We start from the raw sequence: 14,358 nt of genomic DNA, 5'->3' as shown, positions 1-14,358 counted from the left end.
TCCAATTGTAATTTCTAAAATACAACTGAGAGGTAGAGTTACTCAGACCTCAGTTGGAATTGAACTAAGGACCAAAGCATAGAAATGTAATCGAGCAAACTACTGAGCCACCATGCTGCTTGAGTATTACGCGATGGTTATGTCATCAATGTGTCTATCAGTGCATACCGACAGTTTGTCAAAAACTAGAACAAGTCCACTTGTATGTATATGTATATCAGTGTAAACCAAAAGGTCATGAAAAACTAGAGTGGGTCCATTTGCAATTTCTAAAGTGCAACAGAGAGGTAGAATTACTCAGATCTCACTCACAATTGAACTAAGGACACATGCACTGGAAGGTAATGGAGCTAACCACTGAGCCACTGTGCTTACTAAGCTTTATGTGGTGGCTAGGTCATCAATATGTCCATCAGTGCCCAACGACTGGTCATGAAATACTAGAGAGGGTCCACTTGTAGTTTCTAAAGTACAACTGAGAGGTAGAATTACTCAGACCTCAGTCACAATTGAACTAAGGACCCATGCACTGGAAGGTAATGGAGCTAACCACTGAGCCACTGTGCTTACTAAGCTTTATGTGGTGGCTAGGTCATCAATATGTCTATTAGTGCCCAACGACAGGTCATGAAATACTAGAGCGGGTTCATTTGTAATTTCTTAAGTACAACTGAGAGGTAGAATTACTCAGACCTCAGCCACAATTGAACTAAAGACCCAATCATTGAAAGGTAATCGAACTAACCTCTGAGCCACTGTGCTGCCTGAGCATACGTGCTACGTGAGCAACTATGCTGCTAGAGCATCCGTGCTGCCTGAGCATGCTTGCTGCCTGAGCATCAGTGCTGCCTGAACATTATAGGTTGGCTAGGTCATCAATTTGTATATCAGTGCACACCAACAGGTCATAAAAAACTAGAGTGGGTCCATTTGCAATTTCTAAAGTGCAACTGAGAGGTAGAATTACTCAGACCTCAGTCACAACTGAACTAAGGACCCATGCACTGGAAGGTAATGGAGCTAACCACTGAGCCACTGTGCTTACTAAGCCTTATGTGGTGGCTAGGTCATCAATATGTCTATCAGTGCCCAACGACAGGTCATGAAATACTAGAGCGGGTCCAATTGTAATTTCTAAAGTACAACTGAGAGGTAGAGTTACTCAGACCTCAGTTGGAATTGAACTAAGGACCAAAGCATAGAAATGTAATCGAGCAAACTACTGAGCCACCATGCTGCTTGAGTATTACGCGATGGTTATGTCATCAATGTGTCTATCAGTGCATACCGACAGTTTGTCAAAAACTAGAACAAGTCCACTTGTATGTATATGTATATCAGTGTAAACCAACAGGTCATGAAAAACTAGAGTGGGTCCATTTGCAATTTCTAAAGTGCAACAGAGAGGTAGAATTACTCAGATCTCAGTCACAATTGAACTAAGGACACATGCACTGGAAGGTAATGGAGCTAACCACTGAGCCACTGTGCTTACTAAGCTTTATGTGGTGGCTAGGTCATCAATATGTCCATCAGTGCCCAACGACAGGTCATGAAATACTAGAGAGGGTCCACTTGTAGTTTCTAAAGTACAACTGAGAGGTAGAATTACTCAGACCTCAGTCACAATTGAACTAAGGACCCATGCACTGGAAGGTAATGGAGCTAACCACTGAGCCACTGTGCTTACTAAGCTTTATGTGGTGGCTAGGTCATCAATATGTCTATTAGTGCCCAACGACAGGTCATGAAATACTAGAGCGGGTTCATTTGTAATTTCTTAAGTACAACTGAGAGGTAGAATTACTCAGACCTCAGTCACAATTGAACTAAGGACCCATGCACTGGAAGGTAATGGAGCTAACCACTGAGCCACTGTGCTTACTAAGCTTTATGTGGTGGCTAGGTCATCAATATGTCTATTAGTGCCCAACGACAGGTCATGAAATACTAGAGCGGCTTCATTTATAATTTCTTAAGTACAACAGAGGTAGAATTACTCAGACCTCAGCCACAATTGAACTAAAGACCCAATCATTGAAAGGTAATCGAACTAACCTCTGAGCCACTGTGCTGCCTGAGCATACGTGCTACGTGAGCAACTATGCTGCCAGAGTATCCGTGCTGCCTGAGCATGCTTGCTGCCTGAGCATCAGTGCTGCCTGAACATTAGAGATTGGCTAGGTCATCAATATGTCTATCAGTGCCCAACGACAGGTCATGAAATACTAGAGCGGGTCCAATTGTAATTTCTAAAGTACAACTGAGAGGTAGAGTTACTCAGACCTCAGTTGGAATTGAACTAAGGACCAAAGCATAGAAATGTAATCGAGCAAACTACTGAGCCACCATGCTGCTTGAGTATTACGCGATGGTTATGTCATCAATGTGTCTATCAGTGCATACCGACAGTTTGTCAAAAACTAGAACAAGTCCACTTGTATGTATATGTATATCAGTGTAAACCAAAAGGTCATGAAAAACTAGAGTGGGTCCATTTGCAATTTCTAAAGTGCAACAGAGAGGTAGAATTACTCAGATCTCACTCACAATTGAACTAAGGACACATGAACTGGAAGGTAATGGAGCTAACCACTGAGCCACTGTGCTTACTAAGCTTTATGTGGTGGCTAGGTCATCAATATGTCCATCAGTGCCCAACGACTGGTCATGAAATACTAGAGAGGGTCCACTTGTAGTTTCTAAAGTACAACTGAGAGGTAGAATTACTCAGACCTCAGTCACAATTGAACTAAGGACCCATGCACTGGAAGGTAATGGAGCTAACCACTGAGCCACTGTGCTTACTAAGCTTTATGTGGTGGCTAGGTCATCAATATGTCTATTAGTGCCCAACGACAGGTCATGAAATACTAGAGCGGGTTCATTTGTAATTTCTTAAGTACAACAGAGGTAGAATTACTCAGACCTCAGCCACAATTGAACTAAAGACCCAATCATTGAAAGGTAATCGAACTAACCTCTGAGCCACTGTGCTGCCTGAGCATACGTGCTACGTGAGCAACTATGCTGCTAGAGCATCCGTGCTGCCTGAGCATGCTTGCTGCCTGAGCATCAGTGCTGCCTGAACATTATAGGTTGGCTAGGTCATCAATTTGTATATCAGTGCACACCAACAGGTCGTAAAAAACTAGAGTGGGTCCATTTGCAATTTCTAAAGTGCAACTGAGAGGTAGAATTACTCAGACCTCAGTCACAACTGAACTAAGGACCCATGCACTGGAAGGTAATGGAGCTAACCACTGAGCCACTGTGCTTACTAAGCTTTATGTGGTGGCTAGGTCATCAATATGTCTATCAGTGCCCAACGACTGGTCATGAAATACTAGAGAGGGTCCACTTGTAGTTTCTAAAGTACAACGGAGAGGTAGAATTACTCAGACCTCAGTCACAATTCAACTAAGGACCCATGCACTGGAAGGTAATGGAGCTAACCACTGAGCCACTGTGCTTACTAAGCTTTATGTGGTGGCTAGGTCATCAATATGTCTATCAGTGCCCAACGACTGGTCATGAAATACTAGAGAGGGTCCACTTGTAGTTTCTAAAGTACAACTGAGAGGTAGAATTACTCAGACCTCAGTCACAATTGAACTAAGGACCCATGCACTGGAAGGTAATGGAGCTAACCACTGAGCCACTGTGCTTACTAAGCTTTATGTGGTGGCTAGGTCATCAATATGTCTATCAGTGCCCAACGACTGGTCATGAAATACTAGAGAGGGTCCACTTGTAGTTTCTAAAGTACAACGGAGAGGTAGAATTACTCAGACCTCAGTCACAATTCAACTAAGGACCCATGCACTGGAAGGTAATGGAGCTAACCACTGAGCCACTGTGCTTACTAAGCTTTATGTGGTGGCTAGGTCATCAATGTCTATTAGTGCCCAACGACAGGTCATGAAATACTAGAGCGGGTTCATTTGTAATTTCTTAAGTACAACTGAGAGGTAGAATTACTCAGACCTCAGCCACAATTGAACTAAAGACCCAATCATTGAAAGGTAATCGAACTAACCTTTGAGCCACTGTGCTGCCTGAGCATACGTGCTACGTGAGCAACTATGCTGCTAGAGCATCCGTGCTGCCTGAGCATGCTTGCTGCCTGAGCATCAGTGCTGCCTGAACATTATAGGTTGGCTAGGTCATCAATTTGTATATCAGTGCACACCAACAGGTCATAAAAAACTAGAGTGGGTCCATTTGCAATTTCTAAAGTGCAACTGAGAGGTAGAATTACTCAGACCTCAGTCACAACTGAACTAAGGACCCATGCACTGGAAGGTAATGGAGCTAACCACTGAGCCACTGTGCTTACTAAGCCTTATGTGGTGGCTAGGTCATCAATATGTCTATCAGTGCCCAACGACAGGTCATGAAATACTAGAGCGGGTCCAATTGTAATTTCTAAAGTACAACTGAGAGGTAGAGTTACTCAGACCTCAGTTGGAATTGAACTAAGGACCAAAGCATAGAAATGTAATCGAGCAAACTACTGAGCCACCATGCTGCTTGAGTATTACGCGATGGTTATGTCATCAATGTGTCTATCAGTGCATACCGACAGTTTGTCAAAAACTAGAACAAGTCCACTTGTATGTATATGTATATCAGTGTAAACCAACAGGTCATGAAAAACTAGAGTGGGTCCATTTGCAATTTCTAAAGTGCAACAGAGAGGTAGAATTACTCAGATCTCAGTCACAATTAAACTAAGGACACATGCACTGGAAGGTAATGGAGCTAACCACTGAGCCACTGTGCTTACTAAGCTTTATGTGGTGGCTAGGTCATCAATGTCTATTAGTGCCCAACGACAGGTCATGAAATACTAGAGCGGGTATTTGTAATTTCTTAAGTACAACTGAGAGGTAGAATTACTCAGACCTCAGCCACAATTGAACTAAAGACCCAATCATTGAAAGGTAATCGAACTAACCTCTGAGCCACTGTGCTGCCTGAGCATACGTGCTACGTGAGCAACTATGCTGCTAGAGCATCCGTGCTGCCTGAGCATGCTTGCTGCCTGAGCATCAGTGCTGCCTGAACATTATAGGTTGGCTAGGTCATCAATTTGTATATCAGTGCACACCAACAGGTCATAAAAAACTAGAGTGGGTCCATTTGCAATTTCTAAAGTGCAACTGAGAGGTAGAATTACTCAGACCTCAGTCACAACTGAACTAAGGACCCATGCACTGGAAGGTAATGGAGCTAACCACTGAGCCACTGTGCTTACTAAGCTTTATGTGGTGGCTAGGTCATCAATATGTCTATCAGTGCCCAACGACAGGTCATGAATTACTAGAGCGGGTCCAATTGTAATTTCTAAAATACAACTGAGAGGTAGAGTTACTCAGACCTCAGTTGGAATTGAACTAAGGACCAAAGCATAGAAATGTAATCGAGCAAACTACTGAGCCACCATGCTGCTTGAGTATTACGCGATGGTTATGTCATCAATGTGTCTATCAGTGCATACCGACAGTTTGTCAAAAACTAGAACAAGTCCACTTGTATGTATATGTATATCAGTGTAAACCAAAAGGTCATGAAAAACTAGAGTGGGTCCATTTGCAATTTCTAAAGTGCAACAGAGAGGTAGAATTACTCAGATCTCACTCACAATTGAACTAAGGACACATGCACTGGAAGGTAATGGAGCTAACCACTGAGCCACTGTGCTTACTAAGCTTTATGTGGTGGCTAGGTCATCAATATGTCCATCAGTGCCCAACGACTGGTCATGAAATACTAGAGAGGGTCCACTTGTAGTTTCTAAAGTACAACTGAGAGGTAGAATTACTCAGACCTCAGTCACAATTGAACTAAGGACCCATGCACTGGAAGGTAATGGAGCTAACCACTGAGCCACTGTGCTTACTAAGCTTTATGTGGTGGCTAGGTCATCAATATGTCTATTAGTGCCCAACGACAGGTCATGAAATACTAGAGCGGGTTCATTTGTAATTTCTTAAGTACAACTGAGAGGTAGAATTACTCAGACCTCAGCCACAATTGAACTAAAGACCCAATCATTGAAAGGTAATCGAACTAACCTCTGAGCCACTGTGCTGCCTGAGCATACGTGCTACGTGAGCAACTATGCTGCTAGAGCATCCGTGCTGCCTGAGCATGCTTGCTGCCTGAGCATCAGTGCTGCCTGAACATTATAGGTTGGCTAGGTCATCAATTTGTATATCAGTGCACACCAACAGGTCATAAAAAACTAGAGTGGGTCCATTTGCAATTTCTAAAGTGCAACTGAGAGGTAGAATTACTCAGACCTCAGTCACAACTGAACTAAGGACCCATGCACTGGAAGGTAATGGAGCTAACCACTGAGCCACTGTGCTTACTAAGCTTTATGTGGTGGCTAGGTCATCAATGTCTATTAGTGCCCAACGACAGGTCATGAAATACTAGAGCGGGTTCATTTGTAATTTCTTAAGTACAACTGAGAGGTAGAATTACTCAGACCTCAGCCACAATTGAACTAAAGACCCAATCATTGAAAGGTAATCGAACTAACCTCTGAGCCACTGTGCTGCCTGAGCATACGTGCTACGTGAGCAACTATGCTGCTAGAGCATCCGTGCTGCCTGAGCATGCTTGCTGCCTGAGCATCAGTGCTGCCTGAACATTATAGGTTGGCTAGGTCATCAATTTGTATATCAGTGCACACCAACAGGTCATAAAAAACTAGAGTGGGTCCATTTGCAATTTCTAAAGTGCAACTGAGAGGTAGAATTACTCAGACCTCAGTCACAACTGAACTAAGGACCCATGCACTGGAAGGTAATGGAGCTAACCACTGAGCCACTGTGCTTACTAAGCTTTATGTGGTGGCTAGGTCATCAATATGTCTATCAGTGCCCAACGACAGGTCATGAATTACTAGAGCGGGTCCAATTGTAATTTCTAAAATACAACTGAGAGGTAGAGTTACTCAGACCTCAGTTGGAATTGAACTAAGGACCAAAGCATAGAAATGTAATCGAGCAAACTACTGAGCCACCATGCTGCTTGAGTATTACGCGATGGTTATGTCATCAATGTGTCTATCAGTGCATACCGACAGTTTGTCAAAAACTAGAACAAGTCCACTTGTATGTATATGTATATCAGTGTAAACCAACAGGTCATGAAAAACTAGAGTGGGTCCATTTGCAATTTCTAAAGTGCAACAGAGAGGTAGAATTACTCAGATCTCAGTCACAATTGAACTAAGGACACATGCACTGGAAGGTAATGGAGCTAACCACTGAGCCACTGTGCTTACTAAGCTTTATGTGGTGGCTAGGTCATCAATATGTCTATCAGTGCCCAACGACTGGTCATGAAATACTAGAGAGGGTCCACTTGTAGTTTCTAAAGTACAACTGAGAGGTAGAATTACTCAGACCTCAGTCACAATTGAACTAAGGACCCATGCACTGGAAGGTAATGGAGCTAACCACTGAGCCACTGTGCTTACTAAGCTTTATGTGGTGGCTAGGTCATCATTATGTCTATTAGTGCCCAACGACAGGTCATGAAATACTAGAGCGGGTTCATTTGTAATTTCTTAAGTACAACTGAGAGGTAGAATTACTCAGACCTCAGCCACAATTGAACTAAAGACCCAATCATTGAAAGGTAATCGAACTAACCTCTGAGCCACTGTGCTGCCTGAGCATACGTGCTACGTGAGCAACTATGCTGCTAGAGCATCCGTGCTGCCTGAGCATGCTTGCTGCCTGAGCATCAGTGCTGCCTGAACATTATAGGTTGGCTAGGTCATCAATTTGTATATCAGTGCACACCAACAGGTCATAAAAAACTAGAGTGGGTCCATTTGCAATTTCTAAAGTGCAACTGAGAGGTAGAATTACTCAGACCTCAGTCACAACTGAACTAAGGACCCATGCACTGGAAGGTAATGGAGCTAACCACTGAGCCACTGTGCTTACTAAGCCTTATGTGGTGGCTAGGTCATCAATATGTCTATCAGTGCCCAACGACAGGTCATGAAATACTAGAGCGGGTCCAATTGTAATTTCTAAAGTACAACTGAGAGGTAGAGTTACTCAGACCTCAGTTGGAATTGAACTAAGGACCAAAGCATAGAAATGTAATCGAGCAAACTACTGAGCCACCATGCTGCTTGAGTATTACGCGATGGTTATGTCATCAATGTGTCTATCAGTGCATACCGACAGTTTGTCAAAAACTAGAACAAGTCCACTTGTATGTATATGTATATCAGTGTAAACCAACAGGTCATGAAAAACTAGAGTGGGTCCATTTGCAATTTCTAAAGTGCAACAGAGAGGTAGAATTACTCAGATCTCAGTCACAATTGAACTAAGGACACATGCACTGGAAGGTAATGGAGCTAACCACTGAGCCACTGTGCTTACTAAGCTTTATGTGGTGGCTAGGTCATCAATATGTCCATCAGTGCCCAACGACAGGTCATGAAATACTAGAGAGGGTCCACTTGTAGTTTCTAAAGTACAACTGAGAGGTAGAATTACTCAGACCTCAGTCACAATTGAACTAAGGACCCATGCACTGGAAGGTAATGGAGCTAACCACTGAGCCACTGTGCTTACTAAGCTTTATGTGGTGGCTAGGTCATCAATATGTCTATTAGTGCCCAACGACAGGTCATGAAATACTAGAGCGGGTTCATTTGTAATTTCTTAAGTACAACTGAGAGGTAGAATTACTCAGACCTCAGTCACAATTGAACTAAGGACCCATGCACTGGAAGGTAATGGAGCTAACCACTGAGCCACTGTGCTTACTAAGCTTTATGTGGTGGCTAGGTCATCAATATGTCTATTAGTGCCCAACGACAGGTCATGAAATACTAGAGCGGCTTCATTTATAATTTCTTAAGTACAACAGAGGTAGAATTACTCAGACCTCAGCCACAATTGAACTAAAGACCCAATCATTGAAAGGTAATCGAACTAACCTCTGAGCCACTGTGCTGCCTGAGCATACGTGCTACGTGAGCAACTATGCTGCCAGAGTATCCGTGCTGCCTGAGCATGCTTGCTGCCTGAGCATCAGTGCTGCCTGAACATTAGAGATTGGCTAGGTCATCAATATGTCTATCAGTGCCCAACGACAGGTCATGAAATACTAGAGCGGGTCCAATTGTAATTTCTAAAGTACAACTGAGAGGTAGAGTTACTCAGACCTCAGTTGGAATTGAACTAAGGACCAAAGCATAGAAATGTAATCGAGCAAACTACTGAGCCACCATGCTGCTTGAGTATAACGCGATGGTTATGTCATCAATGTGTCTCTCAGTGCATACCGACAGTTTGTCAAAAACTAGAACAAGTCCACTTGTATGTATATGTATATCAGTGTAAACCAACAGGTCATGAAAAACTAGAGTGGGTCCATTTGCAATTTCTAAAGTGCAACAGAGAGGTAGAATTACTCAGATCTCAGTCACAATTAAACTAAGGACACATGCACTGGAAGGTAATGGAGCTAACCACTGAGCCACTGTGCTTACTAAGCTTTATGTGGTGGCTAGGTCATCAATGTCTATTAGTGCCCAACGACAGGTCATGAAATACTAGAGCGGGTTCATTTGTAATTTCTTAAGTACAACTGAGAGGTAGAATTACTCAGACCTCAGCCACAATTGAACTAAAGACCCAATCATTGAAAGGTAATCGAACTAACCTCTGAGCCACTGTGCTGCCTGAGCATACGTGCTACGTGAGCAACTATGCTGCTAGAGCATCCGTGCTGCCTGAGCATGCTTGCTGCCTGAGCATCAGTGCTGCCTGAACATTATAGGTTGGCTAGGTCATCAATTTGTATATCAGTGCACACCAACAGGTCATAAAAAACTAGAGTGGGTCCATTTGCAATTTCTAAAGTGCAACTGAGAGGTAGAATTACTCAGACCTCAGTCACAACTGAACTAAGGACCCATGCACTGGAAGGTAATGGAGCTAACCACTGAAGCCACTGTGCTTACTAAGCTTTATGTGGTGGCTAGGTCATCAATATGTCTATCAGTGCCCAACGACAGGTCATGAATTACTAGAGCGGGTCCAATTGTAATTTCTAAAATACAACTGAGAGGTAGAGTTACTCAGACCTCAGTTGGAATTGAACTAAGGACCAAAGCATAGAAATGTAATCGAGCAAACTACTGAGCCACCATGCTGCTTGAGTATTACGCGATGGTTATGTCATCAATGTGTCTATCAGTGCATACCGACAGTTTGTCAAAAACTAGAACAAGTCCACTTGTATGTATATGTATATCAGTGTAAACCAAAAGGTCATGAAAAACTAGAGTGGGTCCATTTGCAATTTCTAAAGTGCAACAGAGAGGTAGAATTACTCAGATCTCACTCACAATTGAACTAAGGACACATGCACTGGAAGGTAATGGAGCTAACCACTGAGCCACTGTGCTTACTAAGCTTTATGTGGTGGCTAGGTCATCAATATGTCCATCAGTGCCCAACGACTGGTCATGAAATACTAGAGAGGGTCCACTTGTAGTTTCTAAAGTACAACTGAGAGGTAGAATTACTCAGACCTCAGTCACAATTGAACTAAGGACCCATGCACTGGAAGGTAATGGAGCTAACCACTGAGCCACTGTGCTTACTAAGCTTTATGTGGTGGCTAGGTCATCAATATGTCTATTAGTGCCCAACGACAGGTCATGAAATACTAGAGCGGGTTCATTTGTAATTTCTTAAGTACAACAGAGGTAGAATTACTCAGACCTCAGCCACAATTGAACTAAAGACCCAATCATTGAAAGGTAATCGAACTAACCTCTGAGCCACTGTGCTGCCTGAGCATACGTGCTACGTGAGCAACTATGCTGCTAGAGCATCCGTGCTGCCTGAGCATGCTTGCTGCCTGAGCATCAGTGCTGCCTGAACATTATAGGTTGGCTAGGTCATCAATTTGTATATCAGTGCACACCAACAGGTCATAAAAAACTAGAGTGGGTCCATTTGCAATTTCTAAAGTGCAACTGAGAGGTAGAATTACTCAGACCTCAGTCACAACTGAACTAAGGACCCATGCACTGGAAGGTAATGGAGCTAACCACTGAGCCACTGTGCTTACTAAGCTTTATGTGGTGGCTAGGTCATCAATATGTCCATCAGTGCCCAACGACTGGTCATGAAATACTAGAGAGGGTCCACTTGTAGTTTCTAAAGTACAACGGAGAGGTAGAATTACTCAGACCTCAGTCACAATTCAACTAAGGACCCATGCACTGGAAGGTAATGGAGCTAACCACTGAGCCACTGTGCTTACTAAGCTTTATGTGGTGGCTAGGTCATCAATATGTCTATCAGTGCCCAACGACAGGTCATGAATTACTAGAGCGGGTCCAATTGTAATTTCTAAAATACAACTGAGAGGTAGAGTTACTCAGACCTCAGTTGGAATTGAACTAAGGACCAAAGCATAGAAATGTAATCGAGCAAACTACTGAGCCACCATGCTGCTTGAGTATTACGCGATGGTTATGTCATCAATGTGTCTATCAGTGCATACCGACAGTTTGTCAAAAACTAGAACAAGTCCACTTGTATGTATATGTATATCAGTGTAAACCAACAGGTCATGAAAAACTAGAGTGGGTCCATTTGCAATTTCTAAAGTGCAACAGAGAGGTAGAATTACTCAGATCTCAGTCACAATTAAACTAAGGACACATGCACTGGAAGGTAATGGAGCTAACCACTGAGCCACTGTGCTTACTAAGCTTTATGTGGTGGCTAGGTCATCAATATGTCTATTAGTGCCCAACGACAGGTCATGAAATACTAGAGCGGGTATTTGTAATTTCTTAAGTACAACTGAGAGGTAGAATTACTCAGACCTCAGCCACAATTGAACTAAAGACCCAATCATTGAAAGGTAATCGAACTAACCTCTGAGCCACTGTGCTGCCTGAGCATACGTGCTACGTGAGCAACTATGCTGCTAGAGCATCCGTGATGCCTGAGCATGCTTGCTGCCTGAGCATCAGTGCTGCCTGAACATTATAGGTTGGCTAGGTCATCAATTTGTATATCAGTGCACACCAACAGGTCATAAAAAACTAGAGTGGGTCCATTTGCAATTTCTAAAGTGCAACTGAGAGGTAGAATTACTCAGACCTCAGTCACAACTGAACTAAGGACCCATGCACTGGAAGGTAATGGAGCTAACCACTGAGCCACTGTGCTTACTAAGCTTTATGTGGTGGCTAGGTCATCAATATGTCTATCAGTGCCCAACGACAGGTCATGAATTACTAGAGCGGGTCCAATTGTAATTTCTAAAATACAACTGAGAGGTAGAGTTACTCAGACCTCAGTTGGAATTGAACTAAGGACCAAAGCATAGAAATGTAATCGAGCAAACTACTGAGCCACCATGCTGCTTGAGTATTACGCGATGGTTATGTCATCAATGTGTCTATCAGTGCATACCGACAGTTTGTCAAAAACTAGAACAAGTCCACTTGTATGTATATGTATATCAGTGTAAACCAAAAGGTCATGAAAAACTAGAGTGGGTCCATTTGCAATTTCTAAAGTGCAACAGAGAGGTAGAATTACTCAGATCTCACTCACAATTGAACTAAGGACACATGAACTGGAAGGTAATGGAGCTAACCACTGAGCCACTGTGCTTACTAAGCTTTATGTGGTGGCTAGGTCATCAATATGTCCATCAGTGCCCAACGACTGGTCATGAAATACTAGAGAGGGTCCACTTGTAGTTTCTAAAGTACAACTGAGAGGTAGAATTACTCAGACCTCAGTCACAATTGAACTAAGGACCCATGCACTGGAAGGTAATGGAGCTAACCACTGAGCCACTGTGCTTACTAAGCTTTATGTGGTGGCTAGGTCATCAATATGTCTATTAGTGCCCAACGACAGGTCATGAAATACTAGAGCGGGTTCATTTGTAATTTCTTAAGTACAACAGAGGTAGAATTACTCAGACCTCAGCCACAATTGAACTAAAGACCCAATCATTGAAAGGTAATCGAACTAACCTCTGAGCCACTGTGCTGCCTGAGCATACGTGCTACGTGAGCAACTATGCTGCTAGAGCATCCGTGCTGCCTGAGCATGCTTGCTGCCTGAGCATCAGTGCTGCCTGAACATTATAGGTTGGCTAGGTCATCAATTTGTATATCAGTGCACACCAACAGGTCATAAAAAACTAGAGTGGGTCCATTTGCAATTTCTAAAGTGCAACTGAGAGGTAGAATTACTCAGACCTCAGTCACAACTGAACTAAGGACCCATGCACTGGAAGGTAATGGAGCTAACCACTGAGCCACTGTGCTTACTAAGCTTTATGTGGTGGCTAGGTCATCAATATGTCTATCAGTGCCCAACGACTGGTCATGAAATACTAGAGAGGGTCCACTTGTAGTTTCTAAAGTACAACTGAGAGGTAGAATTACTCAGACCTCAGTCACAATTGAACTAAGGACCCATGCACTGGAAGGTAATGGAGCTAACCACTGAGCCACTGTGCTTACTAAGCTTTATGTGGTGGCTAGGTCATCAATATGTCTATCAGTGCCCAACGACTGGTCATGAAATACTAGAGAGGGTCCACTTGTAGTTTCTAAAGTACAACGGAGAGGTAGAATTACTCAGACCTCAGTCACAATTCAACTAAGGACCCATGCACTGGAAGGTAATGGAGCTAACCACTGAGCCACTGTGCTTACTAAGCTTTATGTGGTGGCTAGGTCATCAATGTCTATTAGTGCCCAACGACAGGTCATGAAATACTAGAGCGGGTTCATTTGTAATTTCTTAAGTACAACTGAGAGGTAGAATTACTCAGACCTCAGCCACAATTGAACTAAAGACCCAATCATTGAAAGGTAATCGAACTAACCTTTGAGCCACTGTGCTGCCTGAGCATACGTGCTACGTGAGCAACTATGCTGCTAGAGCATCCGTGCTGCCTGAGCATGCTTGCTGCCTGAGCATCAGTGCTGCCTGAACATTATAGGTTGGCTAGGTCATCAATTTGTATATCAGTGCACACCAACAGGTCATAAAAAACTAGAGTGGGTCCATTTGCAATTTCTAAAGTGCAACTGAGAGGTAGAATTACTCAGACCTCAGTCACAACTGAACTAAGGACCCATGCACTGGAAGGTAATGGAGCTAACCACTGAGCCACTGTGCTTACTAAGCCTTATGTGGTGGCTAGGTCATCAATATGTCTATCAGTGCCCAACGACAGGTCATGAAATACTAGAGCGGGTCCAATTGTAATTTCTAAAGTACAACTGAGAGGTAGAGTTACTCAGACCTC

This window comes from Ranitomeya imitator, chromosome 9 (assembly GCF_032444005.1).
Source record: "Ranitomeya imitator isolate aRanImi1 chromosome 9, aRanImi1.pri, whole genome shotgun sequence".
Taxonomy (NCBI): domain Eukaryota; kingdom Metazoa; phylum Chordata; class Amphibia; order Anura; family Dendrobatidae; genus Ranitomeya; species Ranitomeya imitator.
This window is presented reverse-complemented; position numbering follows the sequence as displayed.